At 37.4% G+C, this 14527-nt stretch overlaps 1 pseudogene; it reads right to left on the bottom strand.

Annotated features, from left to right (window-relative positions):
* Positions 1 to 11926: 11926 nt before the first annotated feature.
* LOC140635017 (casein kinase I-like) lies at positions 11927 to 14238 on the bottom strand (annotated as a pseudogene).
* Between the last annotated feature and the right edge of the window lie 289 nt (positions 14239 to 14527).

Below are 14527 nucleotides of genomic sequence, written 5' to 3'. Positions count from 1 at the left end.
AATTTTGTTCTTTAATGGCAATACCTCATATCTGTAAGAACCACTGCTTTATGTTTGTAACAAGAACCAGCAGATAATATCAATATCTTGTTTATTTTCAGAGAATCAATTATTTTATGGGAAAAGAGAAGATATTTCACCATTTTGGCACTTTTTTTTTTGATAGCTGCTTAATACAGACTTCAATATTCTACACCGTGAACTTTCCGACAATGTCCTATTTCCATTTAACTTAAGTCGCAAGCTCAAACACAAATATGATTTACAGAGTTACCTACTCTACTCTGAAGCACCCTGAATGTCCAAGATATTCTGGACTCTTTTTTATAAGAGAAATGAATAAAACAAACACATAATAAATTAACATATCTGACAAAAATGCTACTCTTCTCATTAAATTTTCCATTATTTCCTTTCTATTCTTTCAATCTATAAATTCATTGCATCATTTTTCACACCACATTCAGCTTTTCAGACTTAAGCTCTGTAGTTCTACTAAGTCTTCAATAGTCTGTCATTGTATGCTTCACTTATTTTTAATTATCATCCCTTAAATATCCATCTATTTTTCCTTCGCTGGAGGTCAGTGATGATGTTAGGATCTTTTATACTCTTGGTTTCTCAGTAAGAAGACTCCCTATTCCTTCTTAATTAACATGCTCCCTTTTGTCCTATGCCTCACCTACCCAATTTAAAACAAAGGACTCTACTTCAATATATGCATGAAAATGTCAAAACTTATCATTTCCACTGACCTTGAATTTTATTCCAGTATTACCTTTCAGCAATGGAAACTAGGCATTGGAATATAAATATTTCTCATAACTGAACAGTAGCTCTGATATATATTATCACAAAGCAAAGGAGGAAAAAAGCCCATAAAGCATATAGAACCATTTGCAAGTTGTTAAAATCAGAACATAATTTTAAGAATCACACTGTTAATGAAAAACATTGTTCATGTCAGCTACAAGTCATTTAATATACTAAGTTTGGTACCTCACTTTCCAAATTATGTTCCAAAAACTGAAACAATTCTCAGTATCTGTTTACATGCCATAAAATGACCTGGTGATTTACTCTATTACAATGTTGACTGGTATAGACAATCTCGGTGCAATAAACTATAAGAAATTTTCAAAACTTCAAAACTATCTGCCCAAATAATCACTTAAATCTTGACCTATGCATAATAAAGGCATTTAACCCAGTTATTCTCCTTCTTTTCTGTGTTGCCCATCTCCTTCTCAAAGCCTTCTCATGACTAATAATTATCTTGTCCCTCCTATGTATTCTTTGTAGATTTACTAAATCAGAATCGTAAAACACGGTGCCTAACGGTTCTTTTGGTTTTGTTGCCATTGGTTTATTTTCCCCTTAACTTAGATATAGGCTTCTTGAAGGCTTGATACTTGTCTTTAAATTCTTTTCTAATATTTCAGTTATCTCCCAAGAAGAGATCCCCTGCACAAGGTCCACTTGCCTTCATTACAGAATTACTCAGCCCCTACTGGCTATACTCTGCAAGTTCTGCACCTGTGGATAGGTTAAAGAGCTCTGCCTCTGTTAGAAATTCTTTAGTTGGGGGGGGGGGGGGGCGGGGGGTATATCAAACTGGCTTAAATAAAAATATAATTACTATTTAAATGAAAATTCCACATCAAGTAGTAACTTCAAGTGTGGCTTTTTTCAGCACTTGGGGTGTTTTCACAAGTCTTCTGTGCTTCCTCTGAGTTGACCACATTCTTGGACTCCCTGCAGTTATTCCTCTAACTTCAAGCTCCCATAATCATCAAATGCAGGCCATAGTTAGAGGGAAAGTCCAACAAAGCACAAATAAAAATTTGGATTGAGTCTTCTTGGTTGAAATTGGCCAGGTTGATCGTGCTGTTTGGCTTGGCATGGGTAAGAAGTCCAGCTATAGTGTCCAGGGGTAGAGGCACTCCAACCCAAAGCATTGTGGGCCAAGAGAAAGGTAGAGTGGCCTCCAGGCAAAATTGTACTGGGGATGGGAACATGGACAAGGGGGGACAAAACAAATCCACTGCCACTTATAGTACTGCATCCACTTTTGACTTTTTAGGTAATTTATTATTTTTTTTCCTAAAGGTAAGTATGGTCAGAAGATTAATCCTCTATGAGATCTGTTTTTTTTTTTTTAAAGATTTTATTTATTTATTCATGAGAGACACAGAGAGAGAGGCAGAGACACAGGCAGAGGGAGAAGCAGGCTCCATGCAAGGAGCCCGACGTGGGACTCGATCAGGGGTCTCCAGGATCACCCCCTGGGCCGAAGGCAGGCGCCAAACCGTTGAGCCACCCAGGGATCCCCTGAGATCTTTATTGTGCTACTAATGTTCCTTAATGGCAAACACATTCTACAGAACTGAACAAAATCTTGTTTTTCCAGAAATAATTTCCAGATTTGTATAACATAAAATGACAGATTTACTAATAGTATACCTAAACTTCTACTATTCTTTAGTGTGCTCTTCTCAAGCTTTCAAAACAAAATCATGAGTTTTCTTCATTACCTGTTTTTGGCATTATGAACAATTGTCACACCACAAATACATGCCTTCTATTAATTTATAAGCTCTAATTTTTTTTTGTATTTGTTGTCTCCAATTGATAAGAGTTCCAAAATAGTTCCTGGAGTTAACAGTTGTCAACTCATGGTTTTAGTTACTTTGAACCTTTTAAACGTGGCACTAAAAGCTCCCAATGGCAAGGGGAGACATGTAAAAAGTCTATTAATATATCCCCTGTTCCTCTCAAGAAGGCCATTCCTTTTAGCACTTTCTGTGTTCTCCTGTGTCACTGTCTTTTTCTTTTTTTATGAACACTTGAGAAACACGTCAGATGTCATTTCTCATTTCCTCTCCCTCTTCCTTCTCTTTAAGTATTTTGGTAGAAAACAAAATTTCCAGAAATACATCCGGATTTATTTATCCATTAGATCTGTATCTTTGCATACTGTGGAATATTTTTAAGCAACACCACAGGTTCTTTTAGTTTAGTGATTTGGGGGGTTTGGCCTCTTGTCAATTTCTTCCCACACTTATTCTTTTTCATAAAGTTGACTTTTTTTCTATTCAAACTTCTGTCATATGTTTACTTGTCTTCTCCTCTTCCTCTTAAGGCATGCTAGTAGCTTCTTAAAGATGCCTTCTACAAACAACTCTTCCAAGGACTAGGATACTGCTTAAGCCTAAAAATCATCATTTTAAAATTATTTTTTGTTTTTTATGTACTCATCGAAAATGCAAACTGAAAGAAGTAGAGTCATAAAATAAAATACTCTTAAGCTTATTAATATTCTATATTTATATATACAAACACTATGAGTCCCAAAATAGTAATTTAAAGCGCTAGATATTTTTGTCTATTGATTTTAATTAAGTTTACTTTAGGTTGTCGAGATCTCAAGTAAGAGAGAAAGGAGAAATAGATGAAAATATCACAAGCAAGCTTTTTATCCCAGCTCTTGGGGAAAAAAACTAATAAGCCACCTCCACAGTGAATTTCTAGTGAATCATTAACCAGGGATTTGTTGCCTTGGTTACTGAGCCAGGTAGAGATTCCAGTAAAAAAGCAATGTGACCTATGAGCTCAAGAAACTGAAGAAGTGAAATTTCTGCATGATGATATTTGTAGTTTCTATAGAAAGAAAACAGTATAAACGTATGTTAAAATAAAAAGGGAAAAAAGAATACCTTGATTTTTAAACTAATGTTAAAGACATTTACATACATACACACATGCTTAATAATAGCAATGGTGTGTGTTTGCTTGCAAGATTTTACAAAACATAGACCATTTCCAATATGAGACATCCGTCCTAGAAAACAACGCACTTTGCTTTTCAGTGGTAAGCAGACATTCCAACAGTAGAGAATATTTTTACAATAATAGATTTATAAGACAAGCATTCAGAAAGCAGAATAATTGAGTATATTTTATAGGCAAAATATCTCTGTGGCTTTTTCATTGAGCTATAGATATATGGTTCTTTACATTATATTGTATCAAAATAAGAATCACATAAATATTGGTACCAAACCTAGAAGAACTACAGGCAAAAACAAGATGCAGAATTTGAAGGCGTAACTTCAGGCATCACCATTATCTTAGGCTGAAACTAGCTTTATTACTAAACTAAATACTAAACTCAGGTGCACACCAAAGATGTTGATGGTCTACTAACCAACAACAGTTGGTTAAGACTAACCAACTGACAAAGACTACGTTATCTATGATGGTTCATTTTGTTCTCTAGAGAACCCTAATAGTATCCAAGTCCTACTTCCACTCTTTCATGCCAATTCTTCAGGCCAGTCCAGTTTACAGAAAAATAACCCAATGACAGAGTAAAAGACTGACAAATTCACAGCTGTCCTATGGATGAGAATGAAGCATTTAGTAAGATTAAATCTTTTAATTTAATTCTTAAATTCTGCCAACAGTTAGTGATAACCAGGCAGCATGACATTGCCAAAAGGACAGAGTTTCTGGAGTCAGTTGGCCAGGCTTTGTAGTCTAGCTCTACAAATTACTGACTGGGTGGCTGTGAAAGTAAAAGTGCCTCAGCCCTGTTTACTCAGCTATGCAATGTGAACTCTCATACTTAACTCCAGAAGACTGTTACCAAAATTCAGTGAGATAATACATACAAAGCTTCTAGCTCAATAAAAATGGGTATCTTTATTCCTTCACATTTCCCACATGGAAAACTTCCATTTTTCATTCTAAAAAAATCAGATTTCCTGAAATGCTTAAGTTGGGGTTCTAAAATTTAGAAAATTTTCCATATACATCTGTTAAGAGCTTTTTCTTTTCTTTTTTTTTTTTAAGTGCAATATTACTATTGGCTCTCTTGGTCTGGAACCTTCCTTCAATACACATAAACAAATTCTCTGACACAAAGCTGGATATAAAAGTTAAAAGGGTAGACCTAATGGTCAAAATGTGGTGTAAATTCCTAAAGTGTGCACTTTGTTTAATCCATGCCCAAACTTGAATGCAGTCATATAGGGCTCACACCTAGTCTTATAGCCCCAAATATGCAGCATTCATGATCAACATATATTCTCAATCTTAATTACTGAGTTTACAATCTTCCCACCATACTCTTATCTGTAATTGCAAAATTTCTTTCACCATTATGAATTCAATTTGGGAAATTAACTTATTTTGTTCGAGCTTAGTTCTGGACTAAGTTAAGTAAGATAGATATTTGGGATCAGTGGTTTTTTGCAAATTCTACAGAAGGTGCTGAGATTTTCTCTATTCCCAACCTGGCCTTATTTAGGCTTCTCTTTTTATTAATGTAAAGGGCTTTCAGCCTTTATTTCCTGTTAAAGCTCTTAGATGCTTATTACTTGATGTTTACCCTTTATCTTTCAGAGACAGCCAAATCCTAAGATGTTTAAGTTTATTATGCAGATTTCAAAAGAAAAAAAAGAAAAAAAAACTGTATTACACAGATTTCAATTTGTTTAGGATTCATTTTTTTATAAGAACTATCTTACTGGTAGCAATAACCAAATGGTAAAAATACCACTGCAGCTTTAAATTATATGCTTAGTAAAACTTTCTTTTTCTTAATTTATCTATTAGCTAAATAGTGTGTTATATTTAATATGCAAGAAATAATTTTTAAATGTTAGCCAATAAGATTAAAGTTTTTTTTAATAATAATATTTGAAGGTATCTATTTTATAAAGAACATTTTTATTCTATAATTCCCTATGTTTTCATGTGTTAGTATAATTCTGTTATATGAACATGGACCTCTGGCCTATTTTATGCAGTTCCTAAGGCAGATATAACAAACACTATGACATGGTTTCTGCTTTCAAGGGATTTACAGTCTCCCAGAAGGGACAAGCATGTAAGCAAGTCACTTTAAACTACATTAGCCAAAGTACCCTAAAAAAATAGATTGAGGCAAGAGGAAGCTCTTAAGATTCATCTGGAGCATACAATTCCCCAGGAAGCAAAAGTAAGGAAAACTATAAGTAAAGCTGAAAAGAAGGGAAGCAATGCAAAGTGATGCATTACTGGTCTGGCAACTCCTTCACAATAAACCCTAAAAAGACACAGCTGGTCACTGGTGGTGCATTTGCTCAGCTACTAAGATACCAACGTAGAGACACTCAGCTTAAAGAAATCTATAGGGAAGTAAAGACAGAATACAATAAAAGATAACACTCTGTCTGGCCTGGTAGTTCTCAGAATGGTCCACACTGTTCAATCAAAGCTTAAGCGTATATAAATGTGTGGACTGTCTTTCTCTAACAATAAATCTCACCTCCCCTGGGAGCAGTGGGCTTAACAAAGGATATGATTCAGAAAAGGAACCAATAAACTCATTAACTGTTACTCTCAAACATGTCAAAAATTTCAAAATCAGTTTCCAATGGTGGAAATTATTAGTTAATCTGTTTCACCTTCAATGACAGGTGGCACTCTCTTTATTATATTTGCTCTTTGCCCTCCTGACTTTTTATCCTTTCCCCAGATAAATCCCCCCAGAAGAGAAGATAAGCAAAGTCAAATACAGGGGTTATAGCCAGTCTAAGATTTTTGTTTTTATGGTAGGTAATTTAATATAAACTATAGCTTTTAGAATTCAGCCTCCATTTAGGCTGCTGCTGAGAATTCAATTTACAATCCATTTAGTCATTTTCTCATTCTGTAGGCATTCATGTGTAAGTAGACAAGCAAAAAAATTTATATAATGAAATTAATTTTTGTGAATACAAATTATTTCATTCTGAACATGTATCTGTGTCTTCTCTATGAAAATAAAAGTCTTAGATTTCTAAAATCTCAGCTTTGATTCTTTTCAGCAATTCATACACACTTAGCTACCTATATACTTTTTACCATTGTAGACATTATAAGTAGTTCCAAAAATTAGCCTCTCCCTTAATAGAGTTCACTATTTGGTTAAGGAGACAATACAGAATCAATATATCAAGGAAAGAAGTTACTGTGGAGATTTGTTAAGGCCAACACATACACCTAAAACAGTTACTAATTATAACTAAAAAGGTAAGATATAAAAAAAAGGCAATTGTTAAAATAGTTTGAGAAGAAAGGAATGAGAACTCAAAGAAAACTGATAGAGGAGTTAGTAAATAAACTTTAACCTGAAGAATACCCAGACCTTAAATATGAAAAGCAGAAAGGGAAAGAGCAGCTCACTTATGGAAAAATAGCATAAGCAAAGGAACAAAAAAATAAGCATAGCAAGTTCTCAGGACAATGCAGGAAAAAAAAAAAAAAAAAGAGAAGAAACCCAATATAACAAAGGGCAGTGGTTGGGGAGGAACAGGAAATAAAACTGGTAAGATTGCAGAGAGAAAGATTTGAAATTCTAATACACCATGATATAGATTTTTAAATATACATTAAATCCAATAGCTTAATTCTCCAGCTAACTTTGTTCAACCTTGCAAACCTTCCAGAAATCCACAATAAAATTACTAATGGGAGAAATCTTGATCAAGATGCCAGCAAAGATCCTGAGCTTACCAATTCCATGGACACATCAATACTACAACTACAGTTGACCCTTGAACAACACAGAAGTTAGGAGTGCTAACACTCTGCACAGCCCAAAATCCATATATAATTTTTGACTCCCCAAAAACTAATAGCCTACTATTGACTAGAAGCCTTACTGATAATATAAACAGATGATTAACACATATTCTGTATGCTATATGTATTATACACCATATTCTTAGAATAAGGCTAGAAAAAAATGAGAAAAAATCACAAGGAAAATACGTTTACAGTAGTTTACTATACTTATCAAAAAATTCAAGTATAAGTGGACACACACAATGAAACCCCATGTTATTTAAGGGTCAACTGTACATATAGAGCAACACTCTCCAAGGACAACCTGAAGACTAGCAGAACAGCTTTTCCACAACTAAAGGTGTAAATATAAAGACACATTAGAAGGGTAGATGGGGCTGGGATGTAATCTAGTTAGGACTTATACCCCCATATGGTGACCCACAAGTGTGGAGGTTATCACAAACATGAAGGTCCTCCCTAAGGAGCAAGGGGTTCAAGCCCCACATTGAGTACCCTATCTCTAGGGACATGTACCAGGAGAATGAGATTTGAAAATCAACAGGGCTTAACTTGAGGAGAGTTGGAAGGCCACAGGAAACCAAGGCTCTACTCCAGAAAGGTTCATACACAAATCCAGTTGTTCTGAGACCCAGCACAAAGGCAGCAGTTAGAAAAGCACCTGGACCATACATAAAGGAGATTTGCTGACTAATGTTAGTGCATATACCAGAGGGGCAGAAATCTATTGAAATTACCATCAACAGAAGTGCTACATGGCTTTTTTTTTTTTTTAAACTATCCTTCTACCTAGTTGTCCCAGCCAAGTCCCAATTTTTTACATCCTCCATCTATCTTGCAAGCGCCACTTGCTACACCCCAGTGTTTCCCTGCAGGCCCACACCAGTACACACTCTCTCCAAAGCAGACCTGCCCAACACCTGGTTGACAACTTCAGCCAAGGCCAAGACCAACAAACATGTAAAATGGCTCCTGGGGAAGCCAGCCTTGTCTATTAGTACACTACAACAGGTGGCCAAGCATCATAGCCAGTCATGCTAGGGGCTAGCCTCACCTACCATCATGCCCACAATAGTCACAGCTCAGCCACAACAGGAGGGTACATACAGCCCACAGATGGGACACCCCTAGAATACCTGCTTCTAGTCACCAGCAGATTGTTCTTCTGGACCCCACAGTACACCTTCTATATAAAGCCACATCTTCAAGACTGAGAGACATGGCTAATCTAGTTAATACATAGAAACACAGAGATTCAGGAAAAATGACAAGACAGAGAAATATGTTCCAAACAAACGAACAAAGCAAAACCTCAAAATAAGAACTAAACAAAATAGAGATTAGTAATCTACCTGATAAAGAGTCCAAAGTAATGATTATAAAGATACTCACTGGGACGCCTGGGTGGCTCAGTGGTTGAGCATTTGCCTTCGGCCCAGGGTGTGATCCTGGAGTCCTGGGATCAAGTCCCACATCAGGCTCCCTGCAGGGAGCCTGCTTCTCCCTCTGCCTGTGTCTCTGCCTCTCTCTCTTTGGTCTCTCATGAATGAATGAATGAATGAATGAATGAATGAATAAATAAAATATTTTTAAAAATAAAAATAAAGATGCTCACTGAACTAAGGAGAAAAACAGATGAACATAGTGAGAACTTCAAAACTTTAAAAAAATAATCAGAGCTAAAAAAAAATCATAGCTGAAGAATAACTACAATTAAAAAAAAAATACTAGAGGGAATCAATATCAGATCAGATGGTGCAGAAGAACAAATCATCAATCTGGAAGTCAGGTTAATAGAAATCACCCAAACTGAACAGAAGAAAGAAGAAAGAGAGAGAGAGAGAGAGAAAGAAAAAGAGAGAGAAAAAGAAAAAAGACAGAGAAAGAAAAATTTTTTAAATGAGGATTATTTAAGGGACCTCTAGGATAGCATAAAGAATAGTTAATATTTGCATTATATCATTCCAAAAGAAGAGAGAGAGAAAGGGGCAGAAAATTTATTTGAAGAAATATAGCTGAAACTTTCCCAAACTTGGAAACGCAAACAGACATCAAGGTCTAGGAGCATGGAGAGCTCCAAACAAGGTGGACTCAAAGAGGTTCACACTAATAAATAAAATCTCAAAAAATAAAGATAAAGAGAATTTTAAAAGAAGCAAGAGAAAAAAAAACTAATTATATACAAAGAAGCACCATTAGACAATCAGCTGATAGTTCAGCATAAACTTTGTAAGCCAGAAGGGAGTGTCGCTACATATCCAAAGCGCTGAAAGGAAAAAAACCTACAACCAAGAATAGTCTACACAACAAGGCTATTATTCAGAATTTAAAAAGGGGTAGAGTTTCCCAAACAAAAGGAAAAGAGTTCATCAGCACTAACCCAGACTTACATAAATATCAAAGGAACTCCTTTTTTTAAAGTTGTTATTTATTTACTTGAGAGAGAGAAAACACAAATGGGGGGGGGGGGGGCGGCAGAGGGCAAAGGAGAGGGAGAAGCAGACTCCCCGCTGAGCAGGGAGCCTGACTCCAGGCTTAATCCCAGGACCCTGAGATCATGACCTGAGCCAAAGATACTTAACCAACTGAGCCACCCAGTCATCCCTCAAAGGAACTTCTTTAAGTGAAAGACAAATGGCCATAACTAGTAGTTGAAAATTAGAAATAAAAAACCTCACTCATAAAAGAAAATATATAGGATATATATTTAGTAGAAGATTTAGTAGAGGTATATAGTAGGGGATCAATCGCTCATAAAGGTAGTATGAAGGTTAAAAAACAGTATTAGGGATCCCTGGGTGGCGCAGCGGTTTGGCGCCTGCCTTTGGCCCAGGGCGCGATCCTGGAGACCCGGGATCAAATCCCACGTCGGGCTCCCGGTGCATGGAGCCTGCTTCTCCCTCTGCCTGTGTCTCTGCCTCTCTCTCTCTCTCTTTCTCTGTGTGACTATCATAAATAAATAAAAAAATTTAAAAAATAAAAAATAAAATAAAAAAATAAAAAACAATATTAGTAAAATCAAATATATCTAAATTAGCTAAGAAAAAAACCAAAAATATATAAAATATAATATCAAAAACATAAAACATGAGGGGGGAGTAATAATGTAGTGCATTTGGAATGCAGTCAAACTTAAGTGACAATCAACTTAAAACAGACTGCTATATAGATACATTGTTGTTTGTGAATCTCATGGTAACCACAAACCAAAAACCTGTAATAGATACATTAAAAAAAAACAAAGAAAGAAATACAAGCATAACACTAAAGAAAGTCATCAAATCACAAGGGAAGAAAACAAGAGAAAAAGAAAAATGAGAACAACTGCAAAAAGCAGAAAACAATTAACAAAATGGGAAAATGTACATACCTATCAATAATTACTTTAAATGCAAATAAACTAAATGCTCCAATCAAAAGACATGGCTAAATGGATTAAAAAACAGCAACAACAAGATTCATCTGTATGTTGCTACAAAAGATTCACTTCAGACCTCAAGACACACAGACTGAAAGTATAAGGATGAAAAAAGATATTCATGTAAAAAAAATGAAAAGAAAGCTGGGGTAACATTAATTATATCAGATAAATTAGACTTTACAACAGGCTGCAAAAAGAGACAAAGAAGGTATTATATAAAGGAAAAGGGCTCAATCCAGTAAGAGGGTATAACAATTATAAATGTCTATGCACTCAACACAGGAGCACCTAAATATATAAAGCAAATACCGACTGACACAAAGGGAGAAATTGAAAGTAATACAAAAATACTAATAGACTTTAACATCCCATTTGCATCAATGGGTAGATCATCCAAATAGAAAACTACTATGGAAGCATCAACCTTAAATAACACATTAAACCAGATAAACTTAATTCATAAATAGAGGACACTGCAACCAAAAACAGCAGAATACACATTCTCCTCAAATGTACATGAAACATTCTCCAAGATAGATCACATATTAAGCCACAAACAAGTCTCAAAAATTTTTTAAAGATTATAATCATATCAAGCATCTTTTTCCTGTCACAGAAATATGAAACTAGAAATCAATCACAATAAAAAAAAAACCAGCAAAACACAAACAGATGGAGGCTAAAAGACATGCTACTAAACACCCAAGGAGTCAACAAAGAAATCAAAGAGGAAATTAAAAATTACCTGGAGAGAAATGAAAATGGAAACACAATGTTCCAAAACCTATGGGGTACAGTAAATGTAGTTCTAAGAGGGAAGTTTATAGTGATTCCGGCCTATCTCACGATAAAAGAAAAATCTCAATAAAAATTTTTCAGTTTTTAGTTTTTAATGAACTTGTAAAAAAGCTCTCATTTCAAAATAAAAACAGAATCCCAGATCATATAGATGTTTATTTACAGTGATTACATTTATCTAAGCAACATACATACATGTTCACTTGTAAGATGTTAACTAAACTTCTGTGACAAATATGCTTTTTAATACCAAGAACATTATAGAGTTAATGCAGAATCCTAAAGATAATCTAGTAGTCACTAAGTTTTTCTGAAGTCTTTAGATGGTGTTATTTCTAGCACACGGAAGCAGGCAGGGTCTTTCACCTGCTCAAACACTGGAATCTTTGGTTGCTACCATATCAGCTGGCTGGCAAACAAGAAGCCAACCATTTTAAGAATGTTTTAAGTGAATAACTTGCAAACCCCAGGGATGGATGAACCCTAAGAATGCACAATTGTGAGCATTTACAACCATCACACCTGTGGCTGAAGACTGTTCATGCCGTTCTTCTGAAATGAGATCTCAAAGCAGTGTAGTTCAAAACAAAAGATTTAACAAAAAATTGGCTTATGCACAATTTCTCCACCAATTTGTGTCAACCATTTTGTTAACTTTTCCACTTGAAAAAATGCAATAGAAAACTGGACACCATGTTTCACTATCTCAGTTAATATTCACAGTTACAACTCGGGACACGGCATCACCAATGCTGCCCAGAGCCAGTTTATACTCAAGTTCTTTACACAAAGTAAATGGTTGTTCACAACCACTGGCTAGTGTACATATGAACAAAAATTCCTAGAACTGGGGAGAAACAAACGCTGCTCCAATCATCTGCTCTGCTTCTTCTGTTCCTCAATTCACGGTTAGAAACCTGTGGGGGTTTGGGCCTGCTGACCCTGCCCACTTGAAGAGGCCGCCTACTGTGCTGCTTTCTGCTTCAACGTTGTCCAATCAAATGTGTAGTCACACTGGTGGTTCAGGGTCCTGAAGAGAATTCGGAATAGCTGCCTCGGATACAGGTAATCCGGGGCTTCCTCAAAGCATAGTCCACGACAATACGTGGCAAATTTTGCAGGAAACCCCTTACAGAAAACTTCGACAGGAGTGGATATCTTTTCACCAATCTTTTCATATTTTTGCTTTTTTGTTGCAGCCTTTAGTCCTTGCCATGGCTGGCTGGTTCTATTAAAATACATCAAAACATACCCTAACGATTCCATGTCATCTCGGCGATGATGTTCAATACCAAGATGTGCGTTGATGCTAGCATATCGGGCAGGGCCAGTGAGATTTTTATCATCTCTGTATGGTATGTGTTGCCTTGTCCTGTTGTTCTGTACTTTTGGGCCAAACCAAAATCAATAAGGAATAATTTATTACAGTGACGCCCAATACCCATTAGGAAGTTATCTGGTTTAAGGTCTCTGTAAAATTCTTCGTATGCACATACTCAATTCTACTGATCATCTGGTCAGCTAACGTAAGTACAGTTTTCATTGTGAACCTTCTTTTTTTTTTTAAGATTTTATTTATTTATTTAGGAGAGACACACACAGAGAGAGAGAGAGAGAGAGAGAGAGAGACAGGTAGAGGGAGAAGCAGGCTCCATGCAGGGAGCCCCACGAGGGACTAGATCCGGGGTCTCCAGGATCACGCCCTGGGCTGAAGGCAGCGCCAACCGCTGAGCCACCCGGGCTGCCCCATTGGGAACCTTCTTGAACAGAAATTGAAGAGGTCTTGGAGACCGGGTCCGAGAAGATCCATACCTAGCACACCGCAGTCTCTCCTGACCATACCTCCGTACGTGGGGGTTGCCCACCCCGCCTTGAAGAATCTCACAGAGTCGGCTGTCGTATAGCCGCTGGGGATGCCTGGCCTCCTGAGAGAGTCTAGCTTCTCTGCCACTTCCTCGCCGTCGGTAATGCTGATCGCCAGATAAACGTCCCCGAAGGAGCCAGACCCGACCTTCCGTGCCAGTTGGTATTTCCCTCCGGCAGTGAATTCGGCCTTGGAGCCGCCGCTGCCCGCCATCCTGAGAGACCAAGGTGGAGGCTGGGGCCGAGCGCCGACACCTCTGAGGGGAGCACGGAGGCCTCTGCGGCTCGTCCGCGGAACGAGGCTGCGGCGGAGGGCGGCAGGAAACGGACAACGTTGGCTCTTCCAAGGCGTTACGGGGCCCGGAATCGGCCGAGCGGAACCGACCACCGCGGCTCAGTCAGGGGCCGCAGTTTGCGACGGGCGGTTCTCGCGCGCACCAGACCCGGCCACTCGTTTCTGGGCGGCCGCCGGGCTCGCTTTCACGGCGACGTCGCGAGCTGGAAAAGCGGCGCGGTGGTTTACGGCGGTGATATCGCTGGCCCCGCCGCGGCCGGCTCCCGCCCGGCGGGACCCCTGTCACCACGCCGACGCCCTCGCCGACGCCGCCATCTTGTTACTCCAGCTCCAGCCAACACCTCACTAAAAAATTTAACTATACACCCTGAATAAACTAGAAAAATATAAGGCATAAAGTTGGTAGAAGAAAGGAAATAATAAAAATCTGAGAAGACATAGATGAGACACTGAAAAAATAGAGAACATCAATAAAACTGAGAGCTGATTCTTTGTAAAGATATACAGAATTGACAAACCTTTAGCCAGACTCAACA

This window comes from Canis lupus, chromosome 6 (genome assembly GCF_048164855.1).
Source record: "Canis lupus baileyi chromosome 6, mCanLup2.hap1, whole genome shotgun sequence".
Lineage (NCBI taxonomy): Eukaryota > Metazoa > Chordata > Mammalia > Carnivora > Canidae > Canis > Canis lupus.
The sequence above is the reverse complement of the archived record's forward strand: the minus strand, read 5'-3'. Positions and strand labels throughout refer to the sequence as shown.